At 40.5% G+C, this 15,217-nt stretch overlaps 1 pseudogene; it reads left to right on the top strand.

Annotated features, from left to right (window-relative positions):
• The first annotated feature begins 1,656 nt into the window (after positions 1-1,656).
• On the top strand, positions 1,657-14,800 carry LOC100402761 (geranylgeranyl transferase type-1 subunit beta pseudogene; annotated as a pseudogene).
• The last annotated feature ends 417 nt before the right edge of the window (positions 14,801-15,217 follow it).

Here is a 15,217-nt window from a genome sequence, read left to right as displayed (position 1 = left end):
GGGATGCAGTATGAGTGCTTTAGGAGTCTATATAAATGAGAAAATAAGAGGTAAGAAAAGACTAAGAAATTGAATGAGGAGACCCTCCACAGCAAGCTAGCCTAATTGATGATTTAATCAAAATCAAGCTGGATGGGTGATTTGCTGTGAGAAGGTGAGTGAGGGCAATGGCAGCTTCAACAATTTCTACACCATGTTGTTATATTTGGAGAGTCCAGTTGATTCGAGGGCTGTGTCAGGTCCTGAATCCATGAAACACACTCTGTGATGTAGCTTCAGCAACGGAAACAGTAAGAAGGGTGACACAATGCTTCCTCCAGGAATGCCCCTGGGGGAGCAGTTTGGATATGTGATCACCTGGGTGAGTAACTGTCTTGCTAGCAACCCTACCTGTCTGGTATGAAGATCACTCCTCATCTCCAGTCTGTTTGGTATTATCCTGGGACATAGTTCACAGGTCTATCCCTCAGCAAGAATGAAGCCAACTTTGGTCTTGAACCTCTCACAAGCATTTTATACTTAGAGACTATTCCAAGTCATTAAAGGGAGAAAATGTGTTCTTCATTTATGCTGCCAGCCTTCACTTGTCCTGATGTCTTTACCTCAGTATCCTAGGTCTCATCTCAAGATGCCAATCTGAAAATAAGGGCTTTAAACCCACCAAGACCTTCTTCAATATTAATGAAAAGAGAGGAAAAAAAAACCTCTCTGCGAAATGTGTACAGTACTGAAGCCATCAGGAGAAACGAAGAATGGCAGTTTAATTTTACTAAACGCCGTATGAGAAAAGATGTCAGCCACGATTGCTGGTATTCCCATCCTGGGTAACAGCAAGAGACTCCTCTGGAGAAATTAATAGTTTTAAAAAAATATTTTCAAGATGAAAAACCCTGGGAATGACCCTTGTGAGTAGACTGCAGGCTATACTTTTCCTCTTTTCCCCTGATTTCTCCCATATAGGTTGAACTGGGCTTATTTATTTTCTAACGCATAAAACGGAATTCCAAAATGCCTCTTCATGTTCATCTTACTTAGGTAGTATGCCCTCTGTGCATCCTCAGCTCATGCTGTCTTTGAGGATGATGCCTCAGCAGTGACAAGTACATTTAGAAGTCTCAGGTCTTCTCAATTCAAATGCTTCTCAATTAAAAAAAAAATCCATCAAACATCAGGTGCAAGAGGTTTGACATTATTGAAACAGGCAAATAATGCGACCATGTTTTTACTTTCACTTGGACACAGGGACTACAACCTTGGAATTAATTGCAAAGGGCAAGTTTGCTGAACAGAGAAAGCAAAATCAGTACCACAGATTAAAAACGAGTCTCCACTTAGTGGGAAGGTAGTGAATAAAATCAGGAATTTTAGCGAATTCAGCCTATATGCAAGTGGGTTAGGAGACAGCAGAAGAGTGAGTTTTAAGGTGGGGATGGCTTAGTTTGGGGAGGGAAGCTGTCAAAAGTCAGGGCACCAGGAAGTAGACCCTGGAAAAGATTTTAAGGAAAGGTCTCGAGATCGACACCTATGGAAGAAGTGAAGGAAGCAGAATTGTTAGGGAGAAAGTTGATTGTGATGCAGTCTTAACAAAGGACTCAGCTGATCTTAAGGGGAACCCTGAGATTGGAAACACTCTCTGGAGTTTTTGTAAATTTAGATATGGCTGTGTTGGACCTGTATATCTCCATATTTGCCCCCAGAGAAGATGCTGGGAAAGGTTTTTCTGTTCAGCCAAAGGCAAGATCTGGAGGGTACATTTGTAAAATATTAGTCTCCAAAACCACGTGCAGTCGGAGAAATAAGAGCTTCAGTTATGAAGCAGGTGGATTTGAAGGTGTCATGCAGCATACACAGCAGCTTTTCCTGTGAGTCACTTGGATTCACTTGCTTCATATACATCTGGAAGCCACTTCTTCAAGGTTCAAGTGACATCTTTCCTTAAAGTAAATTTCAAGAGGAAGGATAGGACAAGTTACCCCTGCTACTACCTCCTGCCTTGAGGCCACAACTGCTCTCATCACCTCCTTTCTTTATGTTTTTTTTTTTTTTTAAGACAGGGTCTTGCTGTGTTGCCCAGTCTGGTCTTGAACTCCTACCCTCAAGCAATCCTCCTACCTTGGCCTCCCAATGTATTGGGATTATGGGCATGAACCACCATGGCTGGCCATCACCTCCTTTTTTACTATGGATTCTAGATTCCTCTTTGTCTCAATTGCTTACCAGTCAGGGAACCCAGTTCTGTATTCCTAAGAGCTTAAGACCCTTCTCAGACTCTGGCTATTGCTCTTGTCTATTAACTGCCCACACTGGTATCAAGAGACAAAAATGTAGATCATATTTTTATTTATCTTCATGGTAGAAAATTATCTCTACTTTCTCCCAATGATCATATTCATTACCCTTGTAATGGTGACACCACCTTCCCTGTCCTGCTTGTCCCTCAGTTCAGGGGGCCCAAAGTAATGGGGATGTAGTCATAGCTTACAATTCAATGGTTCTCTTAGTTATTCCTTTTTTGATGCATTAATTCTCTGACAGCCAAGGCTTTTAAACCTTCAGAGCCCAAGATTGGGAAGACAGAAAACAAACTGTTCCACGTGGATCACTGGGAGGGATTCCGTGGTGGACCACCACTATTTCTACCTCTTACTTACCAGACCCATGGACTGTAGCTGTTAGAGACATTGTGCAAGATAAAAAGCAATAATTTAGAAGATATGTATCATCTTAGAAGATGGTGCCTACCCTCACAAGGTGTTCACTCCCAGCTGGGGGTTCAGCTATACCCTCAACAAGCTGTTTCATCACTTTGGCAGACCAGCAACTTCTGGTGATGTGTTTGTAATTGAAGCAATGGCTAGCTTGGTCATATGTGCACTGCTGCATCTCCTTTGCTGAAAAGTAGGACCCTTCCTCTAATGCAGTCTCACCTGGAATCCCACAGTGGTGAATCACATATTTTGTCACATTTATTGCAGTAGTACTGGCTAAGGGAGAGTCCATGGGCCCCAAAATTAAACCTATTCCTTACATGTGAAAAAAGAAAACCTATTCACATTGTAGCAGGAGTGACAGCAGACAAAACCTCTCGAACAATGAACTGAGAAAAGAAGGAGCTTTTTATTCAGCCATGAGCTGTGGCAGGCTAATGCCTTAATGACTGAGCTCCCTGAGGAGCAGCTTCTTTTCCTTTTTATAGGTTTACAACTATAAGGGGGAAATGGAGGGGAAACTGTGTCACTGCCCATTGGCCAATTGACCCCACGATCTTTGGCTTCATTGATTTGCTAGTTTATATGCGGCGTGCACAGGAGTAGGCAGGAGAGGGGACTCTTGGAGAGAAGACGAAGGCAGTAAATTATTAGGTGGAAGAGGTATTTCCAAGAGGGGGTCTGGGTCGTGTAAATATGGAGGACGTGACCCAGTTCCGGGCTCTGACCAGTAGTGATAACATTCTTTGCAACACTTTCAAGGCTTATAGATAGCTTAGATGCTGGGAACTGAAAAGGGAGATATCTTCCCAGTCCTTGGGCCTCATTATGGCCTGGTCAGTAACATCAGCAAGCTGCTTGACCACACATTCCAGTTCTTTGTTATTTTATCTCTCTTTACCTTCCTTCTCATCCAGCGGGAGAAGGTAGAGGCCTGTGAGGAGGGAGATGGGGAGGGAGTATCCACTCTCAACGTCAAGCAGGCTTACTACCCTTTACAGATTGAAAGAGGATAAATTGACACACTTGGCACCAGGTAAGTAGTTAGTTTTTCTCAAAGGATGGTGTCCTACTCAGTATTGTCTCTATCTGGACAGTTTGACATTCAGCATCTAGATTAGTTAGAGCAGGCATTGTAAATGGGAGCTCAAGCTGTTGGCCCCAGACATTGCTTCCATGCCTGCTACCATGGCTACTTGGTTCAAGAGTTTATGGTGACAGCCCTGGGGTGGCCAATTACAGAGGCTGACTGATATCATTTGGCCAAGTCATTTAGTCTGCTTGATTGTACACAGTAACTAAGCTTGGATTTCATGCTTATCTATCAGAGAATATGGAGACCTCTCATGCGGCCACAAGCAGGGACTGATAGAAAGGCACCGGGGCAATAGTGGTGAATAATACAGGAGTCTAGGCTGCCTGCAGTTTACCTGTGCCCCATACCTCTGCTCATGCCCAGCTCTGGATGTACCACTTCCATCTCAGTGTGTATTATTGCTGGACCTTCATGTCCTTGTGGCTTGGAGGGTGTACCTGAACCCAGCTCATGGTGAACACTTCTGCCAGAATGGACTTTAATGTCTCATTATCAGATATCCTGTATCTATTAGGGTTCAGTTGCTTGCCAAGGGCTGTTTTTAAAAGCTTAATACATTACTGCAGATTACCTGGTCATGCTCCAAAACACTACACTGTCACATTGTGAATCTCCTACTTAGCCTTGCTGGAAATTCCTCCTGCATCTTTTCCTAACACAGTCATTTCTAATACACAGGGCCTTTCACGTCATAGAGAACAGGCAGCAGGGCTGCTTGCACCAGACCCTGGTTCTACTACAGTGTTTTCCTGATGCCTTTCATATGCCCCAATATGCTTGTCAGTGCAGTGTTCCCAAAATGCAACTGCTGAAAGGTCTACCAGGCATTGTGCTTCCTTCTTCATGTGCTGCTTCTTTCGACATTGTGAGATGCAATAGTGTCCTTTACTTTGAAGGTGATTTCCTGCCATGGCTCATTGGATCCCTAAATAATTGACTGATGTAGCAAGTTTCCAAATAGTCTTGGTTTTTCCGTCCCACTCTCTAAAGTGCATGTCTTTTACCAAGTCCTCTAGTGAACTTGTCACTTCTTATCTGGTCTGATTTGCATGATGTCATCAATAAATCTATTACTGTGATGCTCTGTGGGAATGCCCAGGTGACTTACATCTCTTCAGACTATGTAGTAACTCAGGGCAGGAGAGGATAGTGACCTCTGAGCTTCTCAGTGACACTGGTTCTCTGTTCAGCAGCACACTCCTTATTGCTTTGAAACATGGCTGATCTTTCAAGTTTTCCCATGGAAAAACATTCCTCTAGTGGATTTTCAAGATTTACATAGTATGTAATTCTAAGTCCACTTCTCTATGTCTTTTGATTCCTTCATCTGTCTTCTTCCACAAAAATTCTGGCATTTCTTCTTCATTCAGTGAGAGCCCTTGCTTGCTTCAAATCCCAAGACAGAAGCTTCATATCAAGAAACTCTCCCAAGTCGAATCTCCCAAGGTGGAACTATATTCTACCATGCTTTATTTCACACCGTCAGAGTCTAGTTCCAAATATACTCTCCCAAACCCTGTGTATGTTTGCTAGGCCTTGCAGTTCTTTTCATAATCTCTTTCTCCCTTAACAACCCCAGAAACTTCTGGGTACATCATGTTGTGAATTAACTTTGGCTATTTATTTGGTGGCCAAGAATGGAAGTGCTGTCTAACACTGCGTTAGTCTGTTTTCACACCGCCAACAAAGATATACCCAAGGCTGGGCAATATACGAAAGAAAGAGGTTTAGTGGACTTACAGTTCCCCATGGCTGAGGAGGCCTCAATCGTGGTGGAAGGTGAAAGACACATCCAACATGGTGGCAGACAAGAGAAAAGCTTGTGCAGGGAAACTCCCATTTTTAAAACCATCAGATCTCACGAGACTCATTCACCATCACGAGAACCGTGCAGGAAGGACCTGCCCCCATAATTCTGTTGCCTCCCACCACGTTTCTCCCATGACACGTGGGATTTGTGGGAGATACAATTCAAGATGAGATTTGGGTGGGGATACAGTCAAACCATATCAAGCAAGGCAGAGGCTTCTGAATAATCTTCAGTGTAGAGGGTGAAGGTATGGAGTAATAGGGAAAAGCAGTACCCTTCTGTAGGCATAGAGAATTAGAGGAAATCTAGGAATCAACATTTTTTTTGCTCATCAGCCTAATCCTACTCCTTAAAGTCTTATTTCTTCCCAATCAGGATCCTGACCCTGGGTTAGCAGACCTTCCAGGCCTGAGAACCCTCCACCCTCTCTGAAGCTCCATTAGTCTTCTGAGTAAGGCCTTTGACTGTCCTCTTTTTTTTTCCCTCTAGCTGTAGGATATATGAATATCTATAAATACTTACAAGGAGGTCCTCTGGCTTTCATTTCAATTTTTAATTACTAATGAACCACCCTCAGCCTTTTATTATCTTCTTCAGATTATCTATTGCATCCAGTAACATTGTACTTCTAATTTCTATTTCCCAGTATTTATCAAGTAGCAGGTATATTACACCTCCTAGTGTGTTTCTTTTCACAGAAATTCCATCTCAGTTTCCCCCTGATGGTAAAACGTATAATATATTGCTATCTTGTGCCAGGGCCTATCTATGCTGCATATAACACCAGTGAAGGTACTGGGTCCTCACTGCAGCCTGCATGTGGGTTCTTCAGCTCTGAAATCCCATCTTAAGACCTCTTTCTGACCACTCCTGGTCACAACTGTCACAACTTTTGTTCCTGGGAGTCAGATTCTGGGATGGATCTGGGTGCCAGGAAATGTATCAGAGAATGCTCTTGGAATCAACTCTTCTGGGGAAGTGGAAGAAGTAAAATTGAGCAAAGGGAAAAGTTATGCTGGGAAGAAGCCACAACAAAAGCCTCAAACAATCTTCTAGCGACTTTTGATAACCCTTTAGAGTCTTCTGAACCTGGGACAAGGGGGCTTTACCTTTTTGTCCCACACCTACCAGTCACTGTATGTGGTGCCCCTGAGACGGGCAGCATGATCTAGACAAGGCAGCTACCATTAGTTAAGGGCAATATCTGGAAGGAACTCAGTAGCAGTGTGAGCTGCCAGGAGCTCTCAGCCTCCATGGGACTGGTTGCTCTAACCCCTAGCCAGGGAAATCTAGGCAGCACAGCATGACTTCCAATACAAGAGCAGAAACATCAATAAGATAAGGAGAATGTGTTTGACCCTAGAACTAAGGTGAGGTGAGTGAGGCACTTGTCTCAGGGGCACATTTAAGAAACTTACAAAAAAGCCAATAATCGAACTCATGTCTTAATCCAACACTTTTAAATCAACATTAATGCAAAAACAATCTTGAATAATACATAAAAATTTTTAAATGGAAACAGAATCCCTATTACTGTCTTTTTCTTCTGCCTCAGGCTATAGTATGACTTGGCACATCACTGATGTGTAGAAATTGGTTTTATTTCTTGATAATTCTCTAAAAAATAACTTACTGTTCATTAACCCTGGGAATGGTGTACCTCATAATGGAATCACAGAAAATAATTACTGAGAATCTCTTATACAGGGATCACACTAGGGACTTTAAATAAAGCACAGCTCCAATATTTGTAAGAAAGGTATTATAAACCCCGTTTTACAGAGAAGACAGGAATAATCCAAGAGATTAAGAATTTTTGTGCACAGGAAATACCTATTTTTACACAAATCATGGCCTATGTTTTTAAATAAATCAATGTCATTATTTTACAGTCACACCACAAACTCAGGAAATGACTCAACAATCTTGATAAATCTTCACACCAGCTATTATGAAATATCAGTTGCAAATAAGAACTCCATAAAAATTTTTACTTGACATGTGGTAAGTATAAAACCACAGCTTTTGAGGCCTTTTTAGCCTCACTCTTGGGGGAAAAAACTGCTTTGGAATTCAAGGTCATATTAAATTCCATATTCTTAAGTATCCTCTAGGAATCACACATTGACTACTATTTCTCCATTATCTTGGGTACCAGGGAATTTTTATCTTCATTAGAACACTTCACAGAGCGCCCTGGATTACAGTTACCAAAGGTTGGGCTTAGAATTACCAAAGGTTATGTATCTTTTCTCCATTAACCATGAGCTCTCAGAAGATAGAGAGTGACTTATTCATCATTATCCCACACGTATGTTAGAGGTGAATAAATGTATGTTGAAATGCATTGAAAGGAGAGATGCTGTCTATACATCCCTGTCTGACTGGTGATTGTTCTTCTCTCTAGCTCATTCTCTCTCTCCTCTGCTTCTCCCTCTAAGTCTCTAACCCTATGTGTATGTACACACACACACACACACACACACACACACACACACACACAATTTTAAACAGTTTCTTCAGAGAAAAATAAATTAATCCTGACCTTTCTATCTGTGCCAGTTCTCTAGAGGTGACTTATTCAGAATGAGGACTAAAAGGATACCTCCAAAGGAGGACTTCCACCAGTTATTTTGAACTAAATCAGTTATTTTAAAACCCTAATTGATTTTTAAAAAGTGTAATATGCACATATCACAGACAATGTTAATCAAAGAGGTGTGAAAAAATGAAAATAGTGGTGTCCTACATTGGATTCTCCAGAGACAGACCCTAAGATGAGAATTTGTGTGCAAGTGATAATTTAAGAACATGCTCCCAGGGAGAAAAACCAGGAAAATATTTGATCTTTGGCAAAACAAAAAAGAAAACAGCAACAACAAAAAACAAACAAACAACCTGATTGACCTCATTGTGTACTCTGGAATAGATTTACAACTCAGGATTTTCCCCATTTTCAGGCAAAGAGGTTGAGATTTCATTGACCTTTCAGACAGTGACTAAGAGATGCCAGTCAGATAAAAGCTTCCAGGAACCCTTGTTATGAGCCTGCAAGTCTGGAGGCTCTAGTAGCCCAAGGTCAGCCTTCTCAAGAAAGTCACAAAGATGAGCCATAGCGAAGCAGAGCACGTAAAAGCTGAGAGTGGACTTACAGAAACCGTAAAATGGCTCTGAGGGAGTAGGAGCAAGACAGAACTAGCATCCCCTCCAGTCTACCACTGGTGCCACTGAAATCCACTTACTTCTCCCATTACGTTTATTGCATGCTGTGAAACATTTTCTAAACGATCATTGGGCACTATTTCTGAGTAAAAATTTCAAGAGGAAATTTAGCAAGATGAGCTATCAGCCCCTATTGCTATAATCTGCAGGATGTAACTGGTCTTCATACACCTCTCTCCAAAAATAATACAGCAATAGCCCACAAGAAAGACATTGTGTTTGTATGTTTCACTGTTTTTAAGCCTTTTAATTAAAACCTATCAATGCCCTTATATTTAAAAATTATCTCTTGAAGAGAATACATAGTTCTTGTTTTAGTTATCAAGTGAAACAAAGTCTTCCTTACAATTCAAATATTTAGAACATTCATATTTAATACAGCTATCATATGATTGGATTTACCATATTGCTATTTGTTTAACTGTTTTAAGCTTATTTTACCTATTATTCATTTATTTTTTCCCTGCCTTAATTTCTTGTAAATTGTTGATTTTTACTCTGTATTTTTTAACTGTACTAATGGCTTTTGCGCTATGCTTTGTTTTATTTATAACTGCTGCTCTCATATTTCTTATATACATATTTTTAAACTTTCTCATGATATTAGTCTATTTCATGTATATTTTGAGAACTTTCAAGGTACAAGTTTTTCAATTATTTGTAACATAGATTTTACTTCTATAGATGTTGTAAATTGCATAGAATTATTTTTAGTCCAAACAATCAATAATCTGTTCAAAAATTTTTTAAAGAAGATAAAATTTGTTTTTAATATTTAGTCCCATAGTAACAATTTCTATTGCTCTTTCCTTGGTGTAAATCTAAATTTCCATCTAGTATTATTTCCTTCTTATAGAAGAACTCTTTTAATTATTTATTTTACTGTGGGTCTACTGGTAACAAATTTTCTTAGCTACTTTTTCCTCTATAAGAGTTATTACTTTGCCTTCATGATTGAGAGATATTTTTGCTGGGCCTTTCTCGGGGCCCTCACTTTACTATTGCAGACTGCTAAGAGTTAAAATTTCACCTCTCCTATAATTCTCTTAAAATTAAGCCCTGGTCCAAATCTTCAGCACAATTAGTCTTTCAGCTGCAGAAGATGAGGATTCATTTAAATGTCACCAAAGATACTCAAGCCAATCAGTATTCTATAGAATATTTTTCCTTTAAGAGTTTCTTGCTTGCCTAGTGCTTTACCGGTAATGTATAGTAAGTCCTATCTCATATCCACTTAGTTTAGCCTACTTTCTCTTGTCCCCGGGATGCTTCTGAAATCCGCTTTTTCACTGATTATCAAAAATCTAATTGTGATGTAGCTTGATATGACTTTCTTTGTATTTTTCCTACTTGAGGTGTTTTGTGGTTCTTCACTCTGTCCTGTCTGACTTCCTGAGAGCCTATTATAGGGGAATCAGGCTGAGTTAGTAGGCAGGCGGGACTTGACTCTACACGAAACTGAGGACTAACTGAAACTGGGTAGAGGCACAGAAAACCCCTCTCCGCTTGAATGCCTACCAGTGCCGTTATCGTTTACCATTGCCATGGCAACAACTGGAAGTTACTGCCCATTTCCTATTCCTGAAAAACCCATCTCTTAATTAGCATGTCATTAAAATGGTTATAAACATGACTGCAAAACTACTCCCTAGGCTGCGACTCTCAGCACCTTGAGCGTGGGGTAGCTCCGCTCCATAGGAGCAGTCACAGAGCTGTAATATTGCCGCTGCTTCAATAAAGCTGTTTCCTTCTGCCACCAGCTTGCTCTAGAATTCCTTCCAGGCAAAGCCAAGAACCTGCCTTGCATCAAGGCAACTTGATAATTTCCCATAGCCACCGATGTTTTCTTTAATATTCAGTCTTTTTTCTCTATATATTCAGTTTGGATAGTTTCTATTGCTATGGCTTCAAATTCATTGATCTTTTCTTCTGCCATGTCTTAAATATTGTTTACCACTTGTTGAGATTTTTTCATTTCATCTTGTTACACCAAGTTTCTTCTAGGACTGTTATAGAAACACAGTCAGCAGGTAGATTCTCTGGTTTTATGTATGTTCATCTGTAATACTCTCAGGGTAGTCTGGCTCCCCTACCTTTTTAAATTTTGAGCGAGTCTAGCAGTGTTTCAGAATTAGCTTTAGAGGCCCTAGCCAGGAATTAATTAAATTCTGAGCTGCAGGGGAGTGCACCCTTATTGATAAACTCTCTTTTATCTAGCTCTGTATTTGTGCATGTGTATGTGCACACACAAACACACACAGGTTCAGCACCCTCAAGAGCTACCTCAGAACTACATCGTTCACTTATCTGCTAGTACATGTAAACCAGGCTCTAAAGCTCTCTTGCTGAATAACTCTCATGCTCCCTTAGAAAGGATGGCATTTTCCCATTTGAATTATGTTGACAACTGAACCTGGCAATTGATCTGATGGCCTGGAGGGAAATTGAGAGTACATCTGTAGAAGACAAGACTTTCAAAGCATATTAAACAAGCAAGAAGAGAATTCTGTCCTCTACTGAGCAGGATTTGGTGCATTCTGAAGGCAGGCCCATAGCATTCAATGAAATATAGGGGTTAAAAATGGTCAAGTACATCTACCCATGTATTTCTATCTCAAGTTTCATTGTCAGGGCCCTTATTTATCAGGACCCTGACTTTGCTATTGCAGATTGCTGAGAATGAAAATTCACCTTCCCTAAAAATCTCTTAAAATTAAGCCCCAGTTCAGATCTTCAGCACAATTAGTCCTTCAGCTACAGAAGACGAGTGTCCATTTAAATGGCATCAAACGTATTCAAGCCATTTAATTTGATAAACGATTGACTTGAGCTTGTAATTTTCTCTTTCAGTGACACCTAATGACAACCAAACAATTCCACTGTCCTTACAACTACCATTTCCTCTTATTCATTTCCAAGTGTCAGATTACTACATAAACTAGTGCAGCCTCACTTCACCGCAGGTGGAAGTTGTAGCAATTACACTGCTGCAGCCTGCAAAAGCTACTAAGAGTCCATGTAGCGCCAGTAATGAGGTCCTTATTGTCGTCATGCCTGTGAGTAGTCCAACTCCAAAATCCCATCTTAGAAAATGCTTTCTAGGTTCACTTCTGGTACCAAGTGTCTTATGTTAAGCTCCCTAGGACTGAGGCCTGTACTCAGGATTTGTGTATGAGTAATGTGTATGAGTACTAAGGATTCGTGTATGATACTTCTCCCAGGAAGACTTATAAGAGAGTTAGACAATACCAGAAATAAAGGGAAGAAGCAAAGCAAAGGTCTGATTTCATATTAAGTTCCACTCTCAGCCTGCTGTTGAGGGGAAAAGAACCAACATAGTAATGGGAGATGGATACACAGACATTATAAAAGAGAATCTGAGGGGATATAGATTATGCTTTGAGAGTGGCCTCTGTGAGTACAGAAAAGCGATTTACAACTCTTTGATCAGTCCCTTCTTACACAGTACTCATTCATCACTTGCTTTTCTGCCTAAGCTTAGTGTAGCTGAAACCAAATGTCTCAGAAAGTGTCTATGACCATTAGTATAACTAAATGACTAATTAGGTGCTATTAGAAGGAAAAATTCCAGAGCTCTTCAGAATTTGGATTTTTCTTTTTTTCCTTTCTGCAGATGTTGATTTTCAGAACACAAGACTTTGCTTTTTGTTCAAATTTATACTGGGGTTGAGAGAACTAGAGTGCTGGGGCCAGAAGTAAAAGAGGAGCATAAGGAGAAGAAAAAGAGATCTTAAGAAGAAGAAAATGCTTTTAATATTTGATAGATTTGCTCAAAGTGTGGAGGGAAATTAAATTGGTTGTGTTTTCTAAATCCCTGATTGTTGAATTGATGGTTTATTTTTTCCTTTCTGACAAAAAGTAGCAATTTACTATCCTCTCAGAAGTCCCAGTAATCTTGGGGAAAGATTGTACACCTATGTACATGTATTAATGAAGTGTCACCTTTAATTTGACATGGGCTCTCCATTATATGTTATAGCATTTTACATGCAGTAAGTGTATAAGAAATTGATATTAAATGACTAACTCAAGTATTGTTTACTTTTTCTTCTTTTGAGATGGAGTTTTGCTCCTGTTGCCCAGGCTAGAGTGCAATGGCAGGATCTCAGCTCCACTGCAACCTCTGTCTCCCAGGTTTAAGTGATTCTCCTGCCTCAGCATCCCGAGTAGCTGGGATTACAGGCAAAGACCTCCAGGCCTGGCTACTTTTTGTATTTCTAGTAGATACAGGGTTTCGTCATGTGATCCAGGCTGGTCTTGAACTCCTGACCTTGTAATCCACCTGCCTCAGCCTCCCAAAGTGCTGTGATTACAGGCATGTACCATCAGGCCTGGCTACTTTTTGTATTTTTAGTAGAGGCGTGGTTTCACCATGTTGGCCAGGCTGGTCTTAAACTCCTGACCTCGTAATCCGCCCACCTCAGCCTCCCAAAGTGTTGGGATTACAGGCATGAGCCACCACGCCCAGCCTACGTTTTTTAGTATTAGTTTTATCCTTCTTTAGCATTTTACATGCAGTAAGTGCATAAGAAATTGATATTAAATGACTAAGCCAAGAATTGTTTAGTGTCCCACCACACCGTGTCCCTACTGGGGCACCAGCTAGTGGACTTGTGAGAAGAGGGCCCAACAGTTTTGTACAGTCTGTTAAATGATGACCAAGGGCAAATTTTTATATTGTTCTATCTTGTTTCTATATTTTTGAGAAGCCATCTCATCACTGATGCAAGTTAAAGTTAAAAGTCCTCACCTTCAATGCATGGGGTACAGGCCAAAGTTACCCAGACAGTAGCCAGTGGCCACCACAACTACACAGCGAGGTCTAATTTAGCTTTACTATTGAAACTTGAAATTCTCTTAATAAAGAAAGAATTTTATTTCATATTTATGTTGACTTTGACAGCCCTCGTTCTCCTGACTCCAACTCCCACTCAGTTCCTTAGACAAGTAGTAGAAACATGAGCCAAGTGGGCACAATAAGGACAAAGAAGTAAATCATTGGAAAATCTCACAGTATAACCAAGACTATGCCAGGAACCATGGGGAATTCAAATCCAGACAAAACAAGACCTCATAATCCACATACAAATTTAAAATGGCAAATAACACTGGTTCCAGCCGTCATTAGTACTAAGATGTAACTGACTTTCTTAACTCTTTGAGAGCCCTTCAGCTGGAAGATGGGAGTTTCTGGGCAGTAGCCGAAGGCAGTGAAAATGACATGCGATTTGTGTACTGTGCTTCCTGTATTTGCTATATGCTCAACTGGTCAGGCATGGATGTGAAAAAAGCCATCACCTATATTAGAAGAAGTATGTCCTATGACAATGGCCTGGCACAGGGAGCTGGACTTGAATCTCATGGAGGATCTACTTTTTGTGGCATTGCCTCACTCTGTCTGATGGGTAAACTAGAAGAAGTTTTTTCAGAAAAAGAATTGAACAGGATAAAGAGGTGGTGTATAATGAGGCAGCAAAATGGTTATCATGGAAGCCCTAATAAGCTTGTAGACAGCTGTTACTCTTTTTGGGTGGAAGCAACTCTAAAGCTTCTAAAAATTTTCCAATATACTAACTTTGAGAAAAATAGAAATTACATCTTATCATCTCAAGATTGCCTCGCAGGAGGATTTGCCAAGTGGCCAGACAGTCATCCAGATGCTTTGCATGCATACTTTGGGATCTGTGGCCTGTCACTAATGGAGGAAACTGAAATTTGTAAAGTTCATCCTGCTCTGAATGTAAGCACACGGACTTCTGAACGCCTTCTAGATCTCCATCAAAGCTGGAAAACCAAGGACTCTAAACAATGCTCTGAGAATGTAGAGTCTTACAATCAAATCTCCTGCTGATGTCACTTTGGGATATGGTGTTGAACCAGTAATCTTTGTACTGGGTTTCAAGAAAATCTTTGTTGACGTTTGAACCACTTTGTCGTAGTTCTTAAATGTTTATGTTGTATTTCTGAGAAGTTGTTTGAGGCAAATTAAAAATAATACCAAGAATATTGTTCCTTTTATGCACCTGGAACAGTATTCTTTTGTAACAGGGAGTGAGACTTTTACTGGGAAAATAGAAATTGGCCTAGAAAGGGGAGCTGGTGGCCAAAGCCTCATTCCAGCAGCTCAATTTCCTATGATGAACCTTTCTGAAGATGCTGAGGCCATGGCATGCACACCCACCAGCTGGTTCTGTCTTACCTGACAACCATTTGGAAAACTTTATTATGACACTTTACTACTTGACCGCAGAGGTTACATGGTCTCTCTTTCTTGTGTTAATTTTATGAGTATTTTGTTCCCTTGTTCAAAGTGAAGTAATTAGTCCAGCTCCTCCTCACTCTATCCCAGTTTATTCTCAT

This window comes from Callithrix jacchus, chromosome 12 (genome assembly GCF_049354715.1).
Source record: "Callithrix jacchus isolate 240 chromosome 12, calJac240_pri, whole genome shotgun sequence".
Classification (NCBI taxonomy): Eukaryota; Metazoa; Chordata; class Mammalia; order Primates; family Cebidae; genus Callithrix; species Callithrix jacchus.
Note: the sequence above shows the minus strand (reverse complement) of the source record. Positions and strands in the feature narration are given on the sequence as shown.